Source organism: Saccopteryx leptura, chromosome X (genome assembly GCF_036850995.1).
Source record: "Saccopteryx leptura isolate mSacLep1 chromosome X, mSacLep1_pri_phased_curated, whole genome shotgun sequence".
Lineage (NCBI taxonomy): Eukaryota > Metazoa > Chordata > Mammalia > Chiroptera > Emballonuridae > Saccopteryx > Saccopteryx leptura.
This window is the reverse complement of record NC_089516.1, coordinates 21,386,775-21,401,488: the sequence shown is the minus strand read 5'-3', so window position 1 is coordinate 21,401,488 and position 14,714 is coordinate 21,386,775. Positions and strand designations below refer to the sequence as shown.

The 14,714-nt window shown below is 35.0% G+C and overlaps 1 protein-coding gene and 1 non-coding gene across 2 annotated transcripts in view; one reads left to right on the top strand and one right to left on the bottom strand.

Annotated features, from left to right (window-relative positions):
* Positions 1-14,714, bottom strand: part of IL1RAPL1 (interleukin 1 receptor accessory protein like 1) — a 1,376,054-nt gene that overhangs the window by 771,786 nt on the left and 589,554 nt on the right. The window lies entirely within an intron of this gene.
* On the top strand, positions 12,856-12,931 carry TRNAT-UGU (transfer RNA threonine (anticodon UGU)). The gene has a single exon. It is a non-coding gene; the product is annotated as a tRNA-Thr (tRNA).

Sequence of the window (14,714 nt, the reverse complement as noted above, 5' to 3'; positions counted from 1 at the left end):
TTGTGAACAATGGTGCCATAAACATGGGGGTGCATTTCTTTTTTTGAGTCAGTGATATGGTGTCCTTGGGATATATTTCTATAAGTAGGATGGCTGGGTCAAAAGGCAGTTCCATTTCTAATTTTTTGAGGAATCTCCATAATGTTTTCCACAGTGGCTGCACCAGTCTGCATTCCCACCAGAAGTGTAGGAGGGTTCCCTTTTCTCGACATCCTCACCAGCACCTATATTGTATTGTTTTGTTAATGAGCGCCAATCTGACTGGAATGAGGTGATATCTCATTGTGGTTTTAATTTGCATTTCTCTAATGATTAGTGATGTTGAACATTTTTTCATCTGTCTATTGGCCATCTGTATGTCCTCTTTGGAGAAGTGTCTATTTATTTCTTTTGCCCATTTTTTGATTAAACTGTTTGTCTTCCTAGTGTTGAGTTTTACAAGTATTAGCTTCAGCAATCTTGAAAAAGAAGAATAAAGTCGGAGGTATCACATTTCCTGATATCAAGTTATACTATAAGGCCATTTTACTCAAAACAGCTTGGTATTGGCTTAAGAACAGGCATATAATTCAATGGGACAGAAGAGAGAACCCAGAAATAAACCCACACCTTTATAAACAATTTATATTTGACAAAGGAGATAAGAGCATACAATGGAGTAAAGACAGTCTCTTTAACAAATGGTGTTGGGAAAACTGGAAAGCTACCTGAAAAAAGAAGTGAAACTAGATCACCAACTTACACCATGCACAAAAATAAATTCATAATGGATAAAGGACTTAAATGTAAGTCGTGCAACCATAAACATCCTAGAAGGAAACATAGGCAGTAAGCTCACTGACATCTATCGCAGCAATATATTTGCTGATTTATCTCCACAGGCAAGTGAAATAAAAGATAGGATAAACAAATGGGACTAAAAAGCTTTTGCACAGCTAAATACAATATGAATAGAATAAAAAGACAAACCACACAATGGGAGAACAATTCGACAATACATCTGATAAGGGGTTAATAACCAAAATTTATAAAGAACTTGTAAGACAATAGTTCTTATTGCACTGAGAACCACCATTATATTTGAAGTTAATCACTGTAACATGGGTTATTAAATGAGACGTTTAACCAAGGGTTTCAAATGCTAAATATTTGAAAGAGAAGGAGAGGGATAACGGAGGGTAGAAAGGAAGACAGAGACACAGAGAGTGAGAGAGAGAGAAAGAGAGAGAGAGAGAGAGAGATGAAACTCTGTTCTGGGCCACTAATGCTCAAGAATGAATTACATAGTCTACTGTTCCTCAAACTATAATTCCCAGATTAGTAACAGCAGTCTTACCTGGGCATCGTTTAGAAATGAAAACTAATGAAACCCCCAACCTTAGGAATCAGAAACTCCTGTTTTAGCAAGCCCTCCAGGTGACTGCTAAAGGCAAGCTAAAATTGGAGAACCACTCTTCTAACATTGATTACCAATGCCTTACTTAATGTTGCTTCTCTGACTCTGTCTCAGACTCTCTTGTCTCGTGTGTGTGTGTGTGTGTATCTTGTGATTATATTAGGCCCTCCATAATAATTTTTGATCCCAAACCCTTAACTTCATCACATCTGAAAATTCCCTTTTGTTGTAAGCTAACATAGTTGAGGTTGGGGGGGCATGGACATATCTGAGGGGTCATTATTGGGACTACCCTACTAACTACCCTAGAACACAAAATATAAAATTTAGACTTGTTAGAAAGAAGGTGTTTAACAATATTAATTCAGTTAAACACTGCAATGCTTTCATATTAAATGTCACATTTTGTGCAATTGTGTTTATATGTGTAAATAGTGACTACTATAAGAAAAACAAATATATTTCAAGTGAAATTAACCATGTATGCTCTGGGAAAGAAAAGAAGTATTTTGTGAAAATTTTGCATTGAATAAGATAGGTCTATTCAACTGATAATGGCACAAAAGTGTTTGGGAAAAGTAGAGCTTAATGAAGAAAAATACCATATTTCCCCATATATAAGATGCTCCCATGTATAAGACACACTTTAATTTTGGGGCCCAAATTTTTTTAAAAATATATTACATAAAGTTATTGAACTCAAGTTTTATTTATCATAAAATTCATATAACTCCTCACTGTCAAAACTTGTATCCATTAGTTTGTCCTCATCTATGTCTGATGACAAATCTATGTCTTCATATATTGCCTTGTCCTCAGTTCCATCTAAGACATTTGAAAATGCCACATTTCCTTTTCTTTTTCTTTTCTTTTTTTTTGTACTTTTCTGAAGTGAGAAACAGGGAGGCAGAAAGACAGACTACTACCTGAGCCCGACCGGGATCCACCCAGCATGCCCACTAGGGGGTGATGCTCTGCCCATCTGGGGCATTGCTCCATTGCAATCAGAGCCATTCTAGTGCCTGAGGCAGAGGCCAGGGAGTCATCCTCAGTGCCCAGGCCAACTTTGCTCCAATGGAGCCTTGGCTGTGGGAGGGGAAGAGAGAGAGAGAAAGGAGATGGGGAGGGGTGGAGAAGCAGATGGGTGTTTCTCCTTTGTGCCCTGGCCGGGATTCAAACCTGGGACTTCCACACGCCAGGCTGATGCTCTACCTCTGAACCAACTAGCCAGGGCTGACAATGATCTCAATCTTGATATTGTCCCAGGATCTTTTCACCCAGGTACAAACTTCCCTATAGTTGGTTTCTTCTCTCTTCCTGCTGGTGTCAAATTTTCCACAGAAGACCTCATCCATTAGTTTCATTCATTTCTCATGACAGCTTTGAAGGGTTTGTTAATGCTGACATCAAGTGGTTGGAGCTAGAATGTCAAGCCTCCAGGTATGATGGCAAATTTTGTTTTTTGCTTTGTAGCAATCTTCTTTGTGCTTTTTGTTATATTTGCCTTGAATTGACCAAGCACCAATAGGGCAGGTTTGTATAAGACCTTCTCCAAACTTTCTCAGACCAGATCTTCATCCATCCTGACCCATCTAACCCTTGTAATGAATGTGGAGAATCACTCCTCGAAGAATGTCCTCTTTCGGCATTGTTTTGTGTTTGAAAATCAGTATAGGAGGCAGTTTGGTTCTGTCAGCACAACAAGCTAGAACAACTGTATAATGGCTCTTTTCATGTTCACTTGTCTTCACAGTTACAGTTTTCACCCCCTTCTTATCAACAGTTCTGTTACTTGGGACATTGAATTGAAGGGGGACTTCGTCCATATTTGCAGTCTGTCCCAACTCAAACTGATGTATGCGTCTTACGACATGGAATGATAAAACAATAAAATTCAAGGAGCTTCTGCTCATAGCTTTCAGGCATCTTTTGGACAATCTGGTGCATGTAGGCATCCTTAGTCCATTCTGTTTAATGAACCTGAAGCACCAATTGTGTCCTCCTTTGAAATCAGTAACTTCTTTTCCATCAGCAATTCTTGCCTCATGCTGAACCATCGTTGTGGACACAGGAATTTCAATTGCCCTTTGTTCTTCAATCCATATGTTCAATTCTCTCTCTAAATCAGGTCATTTTGCTGACTTGCCTCTCACGGCCATCTTTGTCCATGGCGTTTTCAGTAGGGTTTCTTTTTCTCATAGCCAGTCTTGGATTGATTTTGCAGTTGGAGGAGGACCAAACTTATGCTCAGCAGCACAATTTCCATTCGCTTTTGCAAACTGGATCACTTTTAACTTGAATTCAACAATGTATGAAAATCTTTCCTGAGACATTTTTGGGTAGAACGTAGCAAAACATAACCTATCTACCATAATATACCAGTAACAAGTGTGAAACAATGAGCACAAACACAACAGGTGCGAAAAAGTGGAAAATGCAAGTAAAAAAATCTACAACCACTGTATAAAACACAAAGTTTTTAGATCTCATTTTTTTTGAAAAAGGGTGCATCTTATTATACATGGGGAAATACAGTGGTTTAAGTGTATTTATTGTAATCCTGAACATAACAAAGTGATCAGAAAATTCAATAAATCTTCAAAATGAGTCAGCAAACAAGTGATTTACAGAAAAAATAACTGTGTTCTTTCAGAAAGAAAAAGGCACCTTTAACCCCATATTCAGCAATATACTATGCATCATGGAATGTTCTCCAGTCAGTAGAATTGTTTCTCCTCTTTTTTTTTTTTTTTTTTTTTACTGAAGCAAAATTCTGTTCAGTTTACTGTATAGCTATCTCTCTTTTCTGGCAAGGTAGATGTATACTACTTGACAGAGACCGAGTTCCTTTGGTGCCAACCTTTAAACTTAATTGTAAAGAGAGTAGAGATGCTAAACAGGCTTATGAGTCAGAAACTATCAAGACCATTTATCCAAACCCCAAGAACAAAATGTTGAGTCATTTTGGAGTTCCAAAATGGACTGTGTTCAGGTCTTCATTAACATCATTGGAATTATTGTCCAGCCTCCTGCTTGGCAAAGACAAAAATCTGGAGGCATAGATTGGTCAAAACCATTGATGACATTGATAGAGAGGGGAAAACACAATACAGCAGAAAGTGCACACATTTTCAACTAATGCCCATATATCATACAGAAAAGCTGTTCAGCACAAATATAATTGCTGTGTCTTTGTTTGCGAGCTCAGATAAGATCAGATTTAAGCCTGAATCTTTTACATCAATTGCTAGAGGAGAAAAATAAATCAAATCAAATCAAAGTTCCTCTTTCAATAATTTCCATAAAAGTTCAAATTTTTTTCATTTCAGAAATGTAAAGGTAAGAATTCATAAAAAAATACATTTATAACAATTGAAAAATCCTTTTGAACTGGTTTTTATTTTTAGGTTGCAAATTTGCTTAAGATAGACTAAAACTGTAGTTCCCAAAGTGTAGTCCTTGGACTAGCAACATAAGGATTACCTAGGAACTGGTTAGAAAAGCATGTTATCAAACATTACCCCAGAAACTTCAGGGCAGGTGACCAGCAAGTTTTTTATATCTGGACCTCCCAGTAATTCTGATGCAGGCTAAAGTGTCAAACTAAAGAAAAAAGTCTGACCAGGCAGTGGTGCAGTGGAGAGAGTGTCAATATGAGACACTGAAAACCCAGATTTGAAACCCTGAGGTCACCAGCTTGAGCCCAAAGGTTGCTGGCTTGAGCAACAGGTCACTGGCTCAGCTGGAGCCCCCCAGTCAAGGCACATATGAAAAGCAATCAATGAGCAACTAAAGTGATGCAACTATGTGTTGATGCTTCTCATCTCTCTGCCTTCCTGTCTGTCTGTCTTTTTCTCATGCTAAATAAAAATAAAAATAAAAATAAAAATAAGCTAAAGGAAAGAAAAGCATTATATGAAGCAATATACTCTTTCAAGAAAAAAATTTAAATGTTCCCATGTCTCTTTAAAATATGTACTGGAATCTAATTAAAAGATTCCATATTCTAGTAACTATCATTTTTCTGTTTCTCCCTCTGCATAGGAAACCCTGGGGGGCAATATGTGGCTTTTTTCAATTATAATTGCATTTGCTTTTACTTGTAGCTACTAAGCTCAAGAAATAATAAACTGGTTAACCTCAGACCAGTCATAACTCAATGGTCAGCTTTCCAAAGAACTTGGATATATATTTTATATGACATGCAGTGTTTTGCAATAAGCCAGTAGAAATAAAACAAACTTGAATTCAAAACAAAAATGAATAGTGGCTTGTCATTATGACAAAAGCATCACCATCATTTTTAAAATTAATTATCTTAGAACATTTTAAGCACAATATGGCAACTGTATTAATTTTGAACATGAGATCTTTACTTGGTACATGAGCTGAGATTCCTGGAATTTTTTATGACTCCTTACAGTTAATATAAAAATATCTACTGAATTTAGATTTAAATTACAGTAAAATATTAAATAAAACTATCATCAACTGTTTGCTATCTCCCCATATAAGGATAGTTATTATGTCTTACCATAGCTCAGAAGCTTTCATTTACTATGTACTATAAATTAGCTGTGTCTTCATAAACAAGACAATTTAATCTATAAACCACATGCATTTTAAAATAATAGTTTAATATATGCCATTTTTATTTTTGGTATACTTTATCCCTTGGCTCCGAGACACATGACAAGTTACTAGTTAACATCAGCCATGCCAAAATTATTTAGTAAACACAGTCTATGCCATTATATTTCCAAATCTGAAATATATCTCTCCACCATCAATTTATTCTCGTAGCTTGAAAATGGTAACTGAAATGGCCTCAGTTTCCAGGCTGCTTGAACAAATTTAAAAAGAATAGTTTGTACTTGAAATCACCATTACCAATGATAGGGAAAGTGTAATCAGCTCGCTAAAAAATAAAACAGATCAATCAAAACAAGATTCAACTTAGAGTAGCAACTGGATCATAAATGTATGCATTTTTTGTTCCTTTCATAAACCAGAACACTAGAAGATTATGGAGGGTTAGCACTTCATTCACTGTTAGTAAATATAAAAAGTCCTTAGGTAATAATTCAGTTAGTAGGTGATATGAGAAACTGACAAAAATAATTCCTCAATCATGTGGATTTCTAAAACAGCTTTCTTGAGAATATTTTTGAGTATTTATCTTTTATTTAATTTTAATTAGCTGTTTTTCAACAATCTGTATGATTTTGTTAACTAGTGTCATTTTAACAAATTCAATAATCAATAAATACATAAATAAAACAAATAATGATATATATGGGGCATCTAAGTCAAATTATTTTTTAGATTTTTATTTATTCATTCATTTTTATTAGAAAGAGAGAGGGGAGAGAGAGAGAGAAAGAGAGAGAGAGAGAGAAAGGGGGGAAAGAGATAGAGAGAACAGGGGGAGGAGCAGGAAGCATCAACTCTCATATGTATGTGCCTTGACCAGACAAACCCGGGGTTTCAAATCAGCGACCTCAGCATTCTATGTCGATGCTTTATCCACTGCGCCACCACAGGTCAGGCTCAAATTCTCTGCCTAACTAAAATTGTTTAACACAATTTTTTTTTCCCCTTAAGGGTGGTCCTTGGACTTCTTAAATAATAATCTTCGAGGGACTGGCCCAGGAATATGCATTTGAAATAATTATTCGGGAAATTATAAAGTACACTGAAATTTGAGACCACCACTCTATTGGGATTAATCAATCTCAACCCTTGGTAGGGTTTACCAGCAAGCTTAAGACCTCCCTGCTCTACAAGCAATATAAAATTGATGAGAAAACAATTTCTTTCTTCAGCTTGTAGCCAAATACATGTTCCTATGTCAAATCCACCAGGTCTTCCTTCAGTGCCTCCACACTTAGTTCTCATTATTCATTGTTTAAAAAGTTCCTAAAGAGAGTTATCTAATAATTTTCCAATGACGTCAATGATTCTTAGCATGACTCCTCAGCTCTTGGCTTGCTGCTATTCAATTACACAAGACTCATTGCTCTTCTCTGGTAAAGGGTCTCACCTGATTTACTGCTACCAACACTGTTGTCTGGCAATAAAGTGCCAGATATGAATGAAATGTAGGTTCTGCATACATTAGAACTACCTCAAGGGGAATAAGAATTTGCATCTCTAACAAGTTCTCAGATGATCTTTTTGCTGTTGGTCCTGAAACCACACTTTGAGAACCCCACTTTAAGCAATAACCTGAGAAACACAGATATAATCTGGGATCACATAATTCTCTTTACAAATTCTGTAACTAAAATGGCTTTAGCTATACCTATATAATAGTAAATTTCTTTTTTCAATTTTAATTGAGGTAAAATCGGTGTATAACATCAGTTTTAGGTATACAACTTAATAACTCAATATTTGTGAACATTGCAAAGTGATCATCATATAATTAACCCCCTTTACCATACAATTAACCTCCTTCACCTATTTTGCCCATCTTCAACCCCCTGCCCCTCTGGCAAGTAATCCAAACAGTATAATATTGATATAAAAATAGACACATACATTAATGGAACAGAACAGAATATAGAACCCAGGAATAAACCTACACATATATGGTGAATTATTATTTATTATTATTATTATTATTATTTTTACAGAGATAGAGAGAGAGTCAGAGAGGGGGATAGATAGGGACAGACAGACAGGAATGGAGAGAGATGAGAAGCATCAATCATTATTTTTTTGTTGCGACACCTTAGTTGTTCATTGATTGCTTTCTCATATGTGCCTTGACTGCGGGCCTTCAGCAGTTCGAGTAACCCCTTGCTCGAGCCAGCGACCTTGGGTCCAAGCTGGTGAGCTTTGCTCAAACCAGATGAGACCGTGCTCAAGCTGGCAACCTCGGGGTCTCGAACCTAGATCCTTCCGCATCCCAGGCCGACGCTCTATCCACTGTGCCACAGCCTGATCAGGCTGGTGAATTATTTTTTTTGGCAAAGGAGGTAAGAATACACTGTGAGAAAAGATAGTCTAGTCAATAAATAGTGTTGGGAAAACTGAAAAGCCACATGGGAAAGAATGAAACGGGACCTCTATTTCATACCATACACAAAAAGGAATAAAGACCTGAATATAAAACCTAAAACCGTAAAACTCCTGGAAGAAAACATAGCCAGTAAGCAACTTGACATCAATTTTGACTGTGATTTCTTGGATCTGACTCCAAAGTCAGGGCAACAAAGACAAAAATAAATAAATAGGACTACATCAAACTAAAAAAACTTCTGCACAGTGAAGAAAATGATCAATAAAGAAACTTTAAATGTGACAAACTTTATTCATACAGCTAACTTAACCTTTTTGAAAAAAAGATGATGTAATTATATTGATGCTAAAGGGAACTGCATGTATACTATTTAGCTGAATTCAGTCAAACCAGATGAATGGTGCAAAAAGCCATGAGTTATTAAGTACATCTTGAGGTTATTATTAGCACAATGAATCACGATTTTCAAATTGTAAAAAACTTAAAACAACTTGAAAAACACTATTTGAACACAAATTCACATTCTCTCAGTTAATAAGACCCTATTTTTTCCACAACACACATTCAAAAGCCTGTGATGCTATGATGAAAGCAAAATAAATGTTCTTTTCTTTTCTCCCTCTACTTGATATTTGAACTGACATTTAGAAACAGACATGATATTTAGTTTGCTCTCAGATAATTATTTTTCTATGTCTACACCCTTAATTTTACATGCCTAATAAATTACTGATTGAACACTGTATTTCCCAAATTTTAACTAATTTTACCGCTATTTATGTATTTCATAATTTTTATAGTGTTCACATATAGCTACAGGCTTTATTTTTACGTGATTTTCAAAAATTACATGTGTCTTATGAAATCTATTATTTTTACTTTTATTCACACTCACATAAAGGTAAGTGAACTAATTTTAACTTAGAATTTTGAATTACCTAGATATTGTAGTATATACTTTACATATATATTTTTTTACTTTATGAAATAGTCATAAGACCATCTCTACCACTTGCTCATGTCTACTATACATGTAAAAAATTGAGGCTCAAATTAGTTCAGGTCATTCATACAGACTTGTAGTTTAGTTCCAAGGTCCATGCTCTTTCAATTTTACCCTATGACTTCAGTGTAATTGGTGTAACATTTAGTAGCAGCAGGTAAACAATCATCCATACAAAATTCACGTCATGGTCATATAGTTTCTTACTACTGACTTAATAACCACCCATATTTTTGTGTACTTAGAGCATCTAGTTCAATAGCTGGAGAAATAAGATGTTTTTTATAACAGCATTTCACTGAAGTTATCTGACTTCAAATTAAAATAAAAAAATATATATATATATCTAATACCAAAACTAATTATATGGTCATATTGATGTAAAATACATTTTATCAAGAAGTCAAATGTTATGCATTTATTTCTGCTTCATAACTTATGATTTAACTTTTCAATATGATTTCTTAGATTTCTGTAAACATGTGTAATATACATATATATTGCATATTTCCTAATTGCATTTTCACATTTTTACTCTTTTAACCTATTTATCAAGCAACATTGAAAAGGTTTGTATAATCCAAGATTATTGGTTATATTAAACTTCTAAACTGAAAAAGAGAAAATGCTGTTACAATCAGCCCAAATATCTGCCTTGAAATTCATATTTAGTCTTTGTCAAATTCTCATAGCAATCCTAGAAAACATCTATTCCCTGTCTTTCTGATGCATGGATGAAGTCTAGTATTTTCTTTGACAGGTAAAGAAAGTACTGTGGGGCACTACATGAGAAGACTCCAAGAAATATTGGCGCCTGACCTATGGTGGCGCAGTTGATAAAGCGTCGAGCTGGAAATGCTGAGGTCGCCGGTTCAAAACCCTGCACTTGCCTGGTCAAGGCACATATGGGAGTTGATGCTTCTTCCTGCTCCTCCCCCCTTTTCTCTCTCTCTCTCTCTCTCCCCTCTCTAAAATGAATAAATAAAAAGAAAAAAATTTTAAAAAAAAGAAATATTGGCTTTTTTCATTTGAGTGTAAACATACTTCTAGGGGAAAATTTTTTCTATATGAATTGAAATTTAGAAATATTTTAGAAAGAGGAATTCTGCTGCAAGTTGACTGGGAAAAGCAAAAAGATCATTGTTCATAACATGAAAAGGTACAAATAGCCACAATGTGAAAGATTTTATTTCGATCTATGAATTGGCATTATACAATAATTTCTTGAGTTAATTGTAATCTGTGTAAACTTTTGTTCTATTATTAATTTTAGGGTATACATTTAGCAAATTCCTTGTAGGTGCATCAGGTTACATGGAAAACATAGTTTGAACTGCAACCTATGCTTTATAAAGACTCTGAAAATAATACTCTAATAATTACATATGGTGTCAGATGGGTACTAGACTTAACAAGTGATTATTTTGTAAGTTATATAAATGTCTAATCACTAGGTTGTACACCTGAAACTAACATAATATTGTATGTAAAAAATTCATCCAGACATAAAGTAGAAGGGTAAATGTCAGGAACTGGGGAGAGAGAAGAATGGGGAATTACTGTTTAATGAGTATACAATTTCAGTTCTTCAAGATGGAAAGGGTTCTGGAAATGAATGGTTGTGACAGATGCACAACAATATGGATATATTTAATACCACTGAATTGTACACTTAAAAAGAGTTAACATAATAAAAATAAAGAAAAAAGAGAGGGACTCCCAAGAGTAATTTATATTGTTTCTTTTCCAGTTTAATTAATATTATTATAGAGACAAAGTTTCAAAATGACATTTCATTTTGCCATAAACCGCATGTAGATATTAAATATATTTATTTTTTCACATATTTTTTTCTTATCTTTGCTTCATTTAGATATGTAAAATTCTGCTAGCGAAACTTTGGGACCCCTGATAATATTTTCAGGTTAATGATCCAATTTATTTACTCAGTTTCCAGATATCAGAAAGATTTAATAATTATTTTCATTAAACTTAAGGGAGGCAACAATAAATGGTCTGTTAGAGATCCTGGCAAGAATAATTTCATTAGATCCTACTAGGTAAAGTGAAATTGCTTTTATAATTAAATGATCATCTATTCTTTCAATATAAAGCCATTTGAGACTTATTTTTTTTTTCTGATGAATTTTTCTGTCTTTTCACATGAGCTTTTGGCTTTAATTGTATTTAAGTAAGTCCTCAAACTCTAATTTAGAGATTTCAGGCAAATAAATTAAGCTTTATTATCTTTACAGATGATATTCTTTATTGTTTAAAACACAATGACACTACAAAATGAGAGTAAAATAACCTCTATAGTGAGGCAATAACTATAGGTTAAGGCGATGCATCCAGAATCCATTTAAAAAATTAAAAAAAGAAAAAAAAAAACAGCCATAAGAATAGAAAAATAGCCAAAAAATCATGCTTTGTTAAATATTTCAATTAAAAAGATTGGAAGCACATGTGATATTTAGATGTTTGTACCATTACATTTAATAATCCATTTGGATATTTGCCATAAAGCTAATTTCTTGATCTATTCCATTTTACTCCACTCTTGATAATGTAGCTGAGGTGCAAAGGTTGACATTTAATTTTAAATGTCTTTTATTCACCTTATATAAATTATTTATAGCTGCAGGCATATATAGCATAGATTAGAAATGAAACCAAAGCACAAATTAAAGTAACATGATTTCACGACACTACCAACTTTATTGTCTTTCATATAGAACTCATTGTTTTGTTCACCTTCACTTGGGAAGCAAAAGAAATGTTTTCAACAAAATTTAACAGAAAATTTAAAAACTATAGAATAGAAATTTAGGCCGTAAAATGCAATTTAAAAGATATGTCCACCTCTGCTTATTAAATAGAGGGTAGATATAATTAATTAGAAAACACATCAGGCTCTTCTACATCAGTAGTCTTCAGACCTTTTGATCATGCATCACTGTTAGGTAAAAAAAAAAAAGAAGGAAGACAAAATGGCAGGAAGAAGAAAAAACGAAAAAAACAGAGAGTATGTATTCTCTCTCTTTATTTATTTCTATATAGGTTATATACCTAAAATGCTTTATCAGAATATTATTTGAAATGTAAAAAAGGCACTGGAATTTTTAAATGACAAAATAAAATACAGAGGTACTCTAATATTTTCTTAAAATAAATTCCTTTTTGGGGGGATCCTTGAAATTCAAAACACCAGTTTGAAGATCATTCTCCTAAGATGTATTTATCAACCTCAAGTTCATCTAGTCCAGTAGGAAAAATTGAGCTTTGATAAGCACTAACTCAAGAAATATTACTGAGGACCCACCATGTTAAAAGTATGCCAGGTTTTCATAATAAAATGGTGAAGAAAGGAGATATGGTGTTATTTAGGGTAAAACTAAACTAAAATAAATTAAATTAAAATTTACAATAGCCCTGGCCGGTTGGCTCAGCGGTAGAGCGTCGGCCTTGTGTGCGGGGGACCCGGGTTCAATTCCTGGCCAGGGCACATAGGAGAAGCACCCATTTTCTTCTCCACCCCCCCTTCCTCTCTGTCTCTCTCTTCTCCCGCAGCCAAGGATCCATTGGATCAAAGATGGCCCGGGCGCTGGGGGATGGCTCCTTGGCCTCTGCCCCAGGCGCTAGAGTGGCTCTGGTCGCGGCAGAGCGACGCCCCAGAGGGGCAGAGCATCGCCCCCTGGTGGGCGTGCCGGGTGGATCCTGGTCGGGCGCATGCGGGAGTCTGTCTGACTGTCTCTCCCCGTTTCCAGCTTCAGAAAAATACAAAAAAAAAATTTACAATAAATTACACAATTAATTAAATATATCTATGATTGTTGCTACAAAACAAAACTGCACAGTATTTCAAGGTATTTAACAGGAAGTTCTAACCTAGTTTTTGAAGTGAGAAAATGTTTTTCTAAGGAAGTGTCATTAAATCTGAAAGTCCACACATGAACAGGAGATCACTGACCTAAACAGTCCCAGTAAACTGGCCAATGATATTTAGCAAATAGAGTAAACAGCATGTGCTAAAATGACAAAGCCAAGGCATGAGCTTTCACAGAGGGTAGAAGCTGAGAAAGTACAAGGGAGAGGAGAGATGAATGGGGTGAAGATGGAAGAAAAACAATAAATTAGGCAGGGACCCACAGACCTAGTAAGGATTTGGGAGCAACGGGAAATTACTGAATGATTTTAGGTCAGGGAGTGACTGGATCTGACTTATATTTTGAAAACATAGGTTTAGCGGCTTAATTGGTTTGAGTGTAGGCCCCAGGCATTGAGGATAGCTCAGCTGGTCCAAACATCAGCCCCAGATAGGGGATGCCAGGTGGATCTTGATTGGGGCACGTGCAGTAGTCTGTCTCTCTATCTCTCCTCCTCTCACTTAAAAAAAATCCTATGCAGATACAGAGTTATTTTCATATATAGACAATGTGTAGTGATAAAATTTTGAACTAAAGTATTGCTTGACTAAGTAGTACTTTTACTGACAAAGCTTAGAAAATGAATCCAGAAATTTGGTGAGTCTTTTGGAACATCAATAAACTGGGAAGAAATTGAAAGATTCCAGTCTAAATTTAAGGCATATTGTGTCATATGGGAAGTTCTTCTCCAAAATACCTTTTACTTTTATCATATCAAGGTTTCCAATATATCCAAAGAATGTTAACTATGAGTCAGGCTTGAACATTAAACATAGCTTCTTTGCTGGCCACAGGGAAACTAAAATCCTTTAATAATGTAGTACAGCATAAGAGAAAATCACTGTGCTGGCAATTTGAGGGGTCATTTTTACTAGATTTTTGTCAATAACCAGCTATGCGTCCTTTTGTAATATGACTTAATCAATATGTCTTTATTTTATCATCCTTACCACAAAAGCTTTCAAGTAGATGGTCTCCAAGTCTCTTTCCATATTTATAATTCTTGAAGATATAAACATTTAAAGCACTAGTGAAAATTAATTTAAAACAATGTGCTAGAATCCTGCAAAGTCTGGACACAGTACAGCAGTATGAGTGACTAACCTGACATAGTAATCAATCTGGATGTAAGGTACTTTTAAGAAAAAACTATGGGTCAGCTCTTAGTTTAAAAATTTATATCCCTGTGACCCACAGTTATAAAGATAAGTCAGAGGTTGTTCATACACAGTGTAAAAAACCCTGATGGCTACAATGTTTTAGCAAACCATGTTTTTGGTCACTGATAAAGATTTCCACATCATACCAGTGACAGAGGTAGCAAAATGCCCACCAAAGTGGTCAGTGTTTTTCTTTTTTTTT